Source organism: Melanotaenia boesemani, chromosome 8 (genome assembly GCF_017639745.1).
Source record: "Melanotaenia boesemani isolate fMelBoe1 chromosome 8, fMelBoe1.pri, whole genome shotgun sequence".
Classification (NCBI taxonomy): Eukaryota; Metazoa; Chordata; class Actinopteri; order Atheriniformes; family Melanotaeniidae; genus Melanotaenia; species Melanotaenia boesemani.
The window spans coordinates 22,296,339-22,305,853 of NC_055689.1; positions in this window are offsets into that span (position 1 = coordinate 22,296,339).

Genomic DNA, 9,515 nt, shown 5'->3' on the forward strand with positions numbered 1-9,515 from the left:
TTTTTCTTTGACATACGCTCTTTTTTCTTCTTTTTAAAATAATTTTCAGTCCAGTCCTTACTTGACTTTAAAAGTAATTACTTTCGTTTAGATAATTATAATATTATATATACATTATAATACTATATATATATATATTATATATATATATATATATATATATATATATATATATATATATATATATATATATATATATATTAATAATTAGATATCCCAAATTTCCCTGAGGACTCTCCAAAGGGATTAATAAAGTATTTCTATTCTATTTCTATTCTAATTGTTTGACAACAACAGCAATAATAATAATAATAATAATAATAATAATAATAATAATAATAGTAATAGTAAATATGCTATATAGTAATTAATATATTAATATTGGGGCAGCGTGGCTTGGTGGGTAGAGTGGTTGTTTTGTTACCTGAGGCCGGATCGATCCTCAGCCTGTGGAGCTCATGTCTTGGTGTCTCTGAGCAAGATACCGAACCCCAAATTGCTCCTGATGAGTCGTGGTTAGCGCCTTGCATGGCAGTTTCCTTCTACCGTGTGAATGTGATGTATAATGTGAAGCGCTTTGGGTATCATTCCAGGTACAGAAAAGCACTATAGAAATACAGACCATTTATATAATTTATATCAAATTTTTTAAATACATTTTTAATAACTCAAGGAATGAGCCAGTATTGTATATAAAGTATACACAGACAGTAAACAAGCTATTTAAAGTGTGTTTTTTTCACATTCTGTTTTAGCCTAAACAAAGACACATGATTTGTTCTTATTTTATTAGTTGCCTCTGCAACTAATGATAATAATAATAATTTAAAAAAAATCCTTCGAGAAGGCTGGAGGAATATTCCTGGATATTACTTAAAGAAATTACAAAAGAATTTTCATGATATCTTTCACTGACAACATTGGGTTTGGGGGGTGCAGAGAACAGCCTGATCCCAAACAAAACCAAAGCAAACGAGATTGTGATGAATTTCAGGAGATGGAAATATGATCTTCAGCCCCTGTTTATTGGAGGGGAGTGCAGTGTGTGGAGAAGGTCAGCAACTTCCAGTTTTTGGGCAAGCACATTAAGGATGACTTTACCTGGAGCAACAACACCAGAGCTATCATAAAAACAGCATAGCAAAGACTAAATTTTCTGAGAACCCTTACAAACAACCATCTCCCTCAGGAAAGTCTGGTGTCCTTTTACAGATTCTCTATTGAGAGCATCCTGATGTACTGAATTTATATGTGGTTTTCCAGCTACATAGCTGCAGAAAGAAAGGCACTTTAGAGGGTTGTCAGAGCAGCCCAGAAAATCACTGGCTGTCCCCTTCCCTCCCCGGAATAACCCTGAAGCTCTCACTGCCCCCTGAAGTCACAATGTATTTATAGGGACCCTGCCCATGCACTTTTTGAACTTTTACCCTCTGGCAGACATTTCAAGACTCTTAAGACCACAACAAATTGCCCCAAGAATAGTTGCACTAGGCATACATGTACATGTTTGAAGTACCTGAAGTGATTGCAACATTTTAATTTTGTACCAATACAAAGACAATATAGTAATTCCAGTTTCTAGACTAAAGAAATGCAAAAGACAACTTTCATGTGTTTTCTGACTCTGAGATGTCATCTATGCTATGTATTTATCTTCAGTTGATTAATGAGTTACTGTCTGTCACTGACGTCTAACATCAGATTCTGAAGATATTTGAAAGCTGTGATATCACAAGTGGCCTCATCGAACCTCTTGTGAACAAGAAAGTGCTAAGCCTTATCGTGAGCCTTGTGCAAACTGGAGAGTGTTTTAGCCCAAAAAGAACTTTCATATCCATTAAACCTTTATAATATTTTAAAATATTTACTTTAAAACACATCTAGATTAGGAAAGTGGGGCAAACAGCAGAAATTCCCTAGTCATTGTCTTGTTTCTCTTCCTATTCCTATTCCTATATGTAACATATCTAAGATGTACATTGCATGTTGGGATCTGTTTTATCAGCAGTTCATACAGAAAGGACCCCTCTCTGTTAAAATAAGTGGTTTAAAATGTTTTTGTGAGCTCTAAAATGCCCCATACCCTGTCAAAAGGAGGAACTACTTAATAAAAGGGAAGGCTTTTGGCGAAAAAAAACTAGCTTCTGCTCTGGTGACTGTACCTCTGTGCCCACTAAAGCTAAGCAGAGCTGTCAAACCAAATCAATTCATTTTCAGCCATAACTAACAGGTATACAAGAGGGTTTTCACTATAGACTTTCAGTGCAAGACCTGAGTCACAACATATTTTATGGGTCAGCAGACTGAGCACAGTTATATTGTCAACTAACATTAAATTGAAATCTTTAATAAATTAATGTTTTGGGAAATGTATGTGTATGCCTGGCCTGCATCTGAACATAAAAATGAAGAACTTCAGTTGGGCTTCATCAAGCAGCTGAGATTTTAGGTTATACATAAGTAGGAAAAAGAAGCATCTCCAATCAAACACTGACAGAATCTCAATGCAATCCTTCCTGGAAACGATATCATCCTTGGAAATCAATTATTAAATGATTAAGTCACATAATTTTAAGATCTTATACCTCAAGGCAGGAAAAGCATGAAGGCCACGAAGATCTAAATATCTTGGAATGAAAACATCATTTTTTAAAAAGGACAGCGACATCCAAGCAACAAACACACCAATTTAAGCTCCTTTCTCATGAAATGACCCAGCAGGGAGTTTCACCAGTGTGTGAGAGCTGGAACTGACCAGATCCCTTGAAACACTCCGAAAATTTACATCTAATCCCAAAAACAAAATCTTATCCAAATTTGGTTGATTATGAATGACTGTAAATATCTGCATGTTTACTTTTAAGGGTTTTATTTGATTTAATTTTGTTTTTGTTTTGTTTTTGTTTTTTTTTTTAGATTTGGGAGGGGGTGGAGGCAATATTATTGAGGCAATATAAGAAGAGGCAGACTGGTGGGAAGGGTAGCAGAGGATGCGATGTAGAGGAATGCTAGACAGTGGATGGAACTAGAAAGATGAGGAGAGGAGTCAGAGAGAGGTGAGGTTAGGATGAAGGAGAGAAAAATAAGTGGAGAGAAAGAGGGGAGGAGGGAAGCTGAGGTAAGGAGAAGAGCTATGTTCCACCTGAGCTTCATCAACCTTTCTGTCACCTCCTCTGATTTTCAGACGGCTACATGACAACTGCTTTTCCACCTCTCTGTCCACTTTTTAATGCTTTTCAAGCCAAATCTTCATATTCACTCAGTTCTTTCTCCAGGTCTTCCTCCCCCACCTCTATTTTCTGACTACAGGTATTTAATTGCCGCCTCTAGCTTTATCATTTTTTCCTGCAGTTTTCTCTTTCCTTCTGTTTCGGTCGTTCTATAAGCTATTCAGATGTTTCTTTCTTTTCTTAATGGAGGTATTTTGTTGCCTCTATAGTTTTTTTTAACTCCTCTGTATTCTTCCTAATACCATCCAATTCCTCTTTTTCAGATGTATGTTTTATTTGTTTTTGCATCCTTTTTTTTTTCCAGGAAGTCACTCTTGGATTTTTGGATTTTTCCAGGTGGGTTTCAGCCTCCTCCATATCATTTCTTTTCAAATGCAGGTCTCTAATTGTTTAAATCCTTTTAATTTCCTCCTGCAGTTGTCTCCATTCATCTTCCATTGTTTGTTTAATATATATATATATATATATATATATATATATATATATATATATATATATATATATATATATATATATATATATATATATATATATTTGTTGTTTTTGCTTTCCAATTCGTTCATCCCCATCTGCAGTTCTTTCTTTATCTGCTAGATTAAGTTTATTACTTCCTCTAAATCTTTGCTGACTCAGGTTTCCTAAAGTCCTTCTGCAGGTCTGTGGCTGTCTTGTTTCCTCACTTCCATTTATTTTTTTCTCCTTGAGTTTTTTCATTACTTCTTTAATCTTGTTCTGAACGTCATCATGCTATTAACTTTACCTTCAAATTTAGCAACGTTATCTTCCAATTCTTTCTTCCAGCTCTGCAAGCTCTTGTCCATGTTCTTATTAACTTATTTAGATGTTTCTTCATATTTTTCAGACTATTTTTTTTTCTCTTAAATTTTAATCTTTATTTTTCATTTATGTTCCTCTAAATTGCTTTTCTCTTTTTCCAGCTTTTTCATGTCCTCCTCAGGCATATTGGCTGTCTGAAAGTTTAGTGTTCCCTGGAAGATGTTGGATACAAATATCCAGTGTTTTGTTATATCTTCTCAGATGGTCGTTCTCAGACTGGTTTCCAATGCAACTCTGACTTGAATGAGCTCTGAAAAACTATTGATGGGAACGCTAGGATATTAACATTGTCCTCCATGCTCTATAACGCTGAGAATCACAGACAACGCAGTCACTGAATATGTTACAGAATATTATTTAATATGCAAAAAGTGTCAATAATTAAGCAACACTATGCATTTTAGATGTCCAAAAAGCCTTAGACATGGACTTTTTCATTTGAGACCTCCATAAATATGGGTGTGGCAATAATTTCAGCCATGTGATGCTGTTAAAGTATTTTTAATACAAAAAAAAAATGTCTGACTCACAAAGTAAAACTCAATGGCAGCTATTTTATCTATTACCTACAAATCAGCTTCCAATTATGCTTCATTTGTATAACACCAATTTGCAAATAAGTCATCTTCTCTTTGACCAGCCCCCATCCTGAGCATGCACAGGGCAGTGAGTGACAGTGGAAAGGAAAAGAAAACTCCCTTTTTAACTGGAAGGAAAAACTTCAAGCAAAACCAGGCTTGAGAAGGGTGGCCATGTGCCTTAATAGACCAGTTAGAGGTGGAGAGGACAGGCCAGAGGGGTCAACAGCGCCATAACTCTAACCCAGGAGTGCTTGCTGAAAAAAGAGGAGCGGCACAAGTTAAAAAAAGCAATAATGTCATGTACATATTTGTAGGTAGAGAATAATGAGTAAAATGAAAAAATAGAGGGAAGTGCACTGTGCATCATGAGATGTTCCCAGCAGTCTAAACCCAAGCTGCATGTTTTCAAATTGCTATGTTTTATACTTTTGTGTGTGAAGGCTTATGTTTTATTTTTCAGTATGCATAAACTGTCATTTTTATTATGTAAATCACTTTGTGCTGCTTTTTTCCCTGAATAGGGCTTTATAAATAAAATTGGATTTGATTTGATTTGAAGCCTATAAGAGCATAAGAAAAGGGATAGCTAACAGTCACCCAAGCCTGCCTAATCTAGAGGGTAGAGAGGGTGTCTGCTCCCTAAACCCAAACTGGGAGCTGGTTCCACAACCATTAGAAGATAGTCCCTTTATTTCCATCTTTGACACTGCCTGTTACAGACTGTTGCTTGTAATAGTAAGTTATAATCAGTGGTGATTATATATCAGTATATGGGCTAACCCACTAGGTTTGACATGACTAAATCAAGGCTCAACTTCAAAACAATCGAGTAAGAATCTACAAGCATGTGACCCTGATTATGTTCTGTCATGTAATGCTGTAGCAAAAAGAAGGCAAAAGCATATCTGAGAGTGAGGTCACTCAACTGTGACCCCATTTTTATAATCTAGATGAGTGCTCCAAGTAATTATACTCATACCTCATTCAGAAAAACTCTCAGTATCAGATTGCAGCTACATTAATTCTTCATCAGATCTTCAGATAAAACAAAGATAATTTGAGGAATTCACTGTTTATGGTTGTACATAAAAAACTAAATCATGAAATATTACAAAAATGAAATTCTTTTAAAAGATTTGGTAAATTTATGATTGTCGCTCTTATATTTATCTAATTTATCTTCTCTGCAAACTGTTACATACTTTGGATCAGACGTACGTGTAACTAAAGTAATTTTTATACAGAATATCAAAGACACAAGAAAACAGAAACTCAGACTCTTCAGCTTTAGATCTTCCCTTCGTTGGTCTTTCATCATACAAAACACTCACAGACCAGGTGGGTCTGTAAACAAGGGCATCCTTTTGAAATGTACTGATGTAATATTATATAACTTCCAAACAATCATATTTCTAAAGTCCAAAACACCATTTCTTTTTCACTCCATTGCATTTCTTCTGAGTTTCCTAATTGTCCATGACAATCATTTAGTATATAACTATTGGTCAGACAGAATAAGTCATTTTAAGACATCCCTGTGGGCTCATAACCAATGAATCAACAGCATATTCATGACTTGTACACATTCCCATGATTCATCTGACCTATATATGAGCCACCTTCAGTAATGATGATGTTTTAAACTTGCATTTTTCTGCACCTATCAGCTACTTATAAGAACTGGTTCTTGTATTTTGAGAAAACAACCAAGTCTTTAAAAGCAACCAAACAGCTGACTGTGAGTCCCCCCCCGTCACAAAGAATTATAACCAGGGTTCAGTCAGTCAACACAAAATGCAGACACACATTTATCTGTGCTGGACAACCATTAGCCAGGCATCAGCTGTATGTCAGACAAACCTTTTGTCAACCTGTGCTTGTGACCCTGTATCTGCATCGCAAGCACGTGTGGATGGGATGACCTGATAACAAGGTTTTGCATACAGAGGTTTGTTTCTAATGCATGAAGCTTTTTAGGAACACAAAGAGCACACTCATAATCACACTCCTATATTATTTGAGAAGAGTTCTTCTGAAACACCTGTAGTGAAATGTTCTCATAAATTGATCACTGTGAAGCTTCAGAAGGGTGCTTGAAGGTTGAATCTCATGTTCTTGTTTTCCTGAGGGTATTCGTCAGGGAATAGTCATTTTTAGCACAGTCCTGCTCTACATTCACACCTGGAAACCCTGTGATGTGACCCATTTGTAAATTATTCAGCACAAACCACCTTCATTGAAGCAACATGAACATTCAGCATTCAAACCATCTAAATAATGTGGAAAATTTTAAAGGCTTATTAATATTAATAACAGATTACTAAAATGTATTCATGAAGTGCCTAATGATACCTATAGAGCATTGTAAGGCATTGAACATAGATCTTATAGAGGAGACAGTGGGTGGCCTACAGGGGCGTTGTTAGAGATGGGGTCTACTGGGACACAGGCACATCACTCAGATCACATGTTTTATCATAAAGTCCTGCTGTATTTACAAAATGAGCAATGTTATGTTCTATCTCCCTTTGCTAAGCCAAAAGTTACTGCTGCTGAAACCTAAAAACAAACTAATAAGGTTAAAGAAATGTTATAAAAAAAAACAATATTTCCACAATGTGGATATTTTAGACATAAAATAAAAACTCTTATGAAAGAACAAACTAAAATTAAAACTTATTTGGCATTTGACATTTTCTTTATTACAAATAAGTTTTTCAAAAAGTATGACTTGATGCGTTAAAACCATCTTTCTGTCCACATTCTGAAATGCAATATTTTCCTCTGTTTTCCATCTATTCCATCCTCATCCCTCTCCATCTTTGTGCTGTCGACCAGAAGTGAAACATGCAAACTAGATCATCTGATCAGATTAAATTATAAATTAATCTAGATTCAAATTATATCATAATTCCAATTGAAAATCAGGTTGTTGAGGTAAATGGAGTTAGGTAGTTTCATTTTGAATTTTGCATTGTAATTAAATAATAATTAAAAGACATACTTTTTACAAGATCAAATCATTCTTAGAAGTGATTTTGTCTGAATTGCACCAACAGTAAGTAAAATAATTCCTCATTCATTTGGCTTAAAAGTAAGAATTTTTCTCCTCCTCTGTTTCATTTGACCAATTTTATCCTTCTGTAACATGAAGAGAGCTGATTTGGTATAAACATTACAGGTTTTGCTGCAAGAAGTTTTACAGATAGTGTTGACAGTTGCATCCACTGATTAAAAATTAGTTCAGCTTTTTACTGACTGCAACATAAAAAAATGATAGCCGGTAATAACTTTAATGATAATATGACTTGTGCCTACATGAATACTATCGTGCTGCTGATATCAGCTCAGTCTGTTAGTTCAGGTGTGCTTCTTCCTTCTTTATTTGATGTCCTTTTGTCTTTTCTCTTTTTGGTAGCCTGATTGGCCATGTCTTAGGGGGAAATGTAACTTTTCCTGCCTTCTTTCCTTCTGACTGTCTATCAGTCCATACATAGGCTGCAGTTGAAATGCCCGGTGCAGGTGTGGACTAAGCCATTATGCACCTTCTTCAAGGGGTGAGGAGGGAATCAGAGAACATCCATAATTATTGTTAATACAAAATTCAGAGCAAACTGGAACTAACTGGGGCATGTATTTTCATTAAACTGCTTTATTTGACTATGCAGAATAACTGCCCTGTTACTGTTACATAACCTTATCCCTCACTGTTAGGTGGTTATGTGGCACTTTCAGTCATTTTTTTTTCATTATTGTGTCATAAATTGACATCTAATGTGTTTGTTTTCCTTTCTTCTTCTTCTTCTTTTTAATATTTCCCACCTTTAGCTTCTTGGTAATTCCAAACCAGGTGATTACAATCTCTAATTTATCAACACAAACAAAGTCACAGATTTTGTGCACCTTCTTTGGAGCCTCCTGAGAAGGTGCACATTTCCTGAATGGTAATCCACCCTTGGTTAGAGTTATTTTATTAAACTTCATTTAAGAATTTATCTGAAAATGTTTTTTCATATTTGAATATTTCTGTTGCAGTATTTCATTAACATGTTGAGCAACTGTAAAAAAAATACTTTCTTGCTGCAAACTCAGTTAAAGTTAGTAATTTTTATACTGTTAATATCTATTTAGTCTCCAGTTATACACCAATTATTGAAGTAACTGCAAGAAGAAATTCACTGTATAATATCAAATGACAGTTTTTCATACTGACTCATACTGATAATATCTTCATATTAATTTTCTCTTTCCTATTTTGGTTGGCTTAACAATTACGAATTTCCCACAGCAGCGTGGAAGGAACTAAAGTGTCTAATAAGAAAATCAGCATAAAGGAAAATGTCATAATGTAAATGAGGACAATCAGCCTGCTGTGAAACATAATTTGACAGCATAGTCATCTAATCTTAAAATAAGACATAAGAGATCACGTGTCCTCTGAAGCTTAAAGTATGGACTTGATGTTTCTGGCAATATCTCTTTAAAAGAATGATTCTTCACAACAAACTCTTTATGTTGTTTTCCACAAACGTGACAAAAGTGGCATCCTGCATTAGAATGCAAAGCCCTTAAATGTAGGACTTTCACTTGTTATCAACAAATTTCCTTACAAATGTCTTCACCAATATTGTCTGCAAGCCCACATTGTCTTCATGGAACTACTGTATAATGACCAGTCTACAAACCAAGCAGGAATTTTGAAGATAGCCTCATTAGCATGTGCAAAATAGGCTGTGTCTTGAAAATGGGCTATTGGCTGTTTGTGGAATGAGGCGTCCCCCTTTTTGTCTCTGAATGGAGATAGGCTACTCATTCAACTGATTTTACTTTGCCGAGACAGAGCGCAGATGTGCAGCAGCAGGAACAG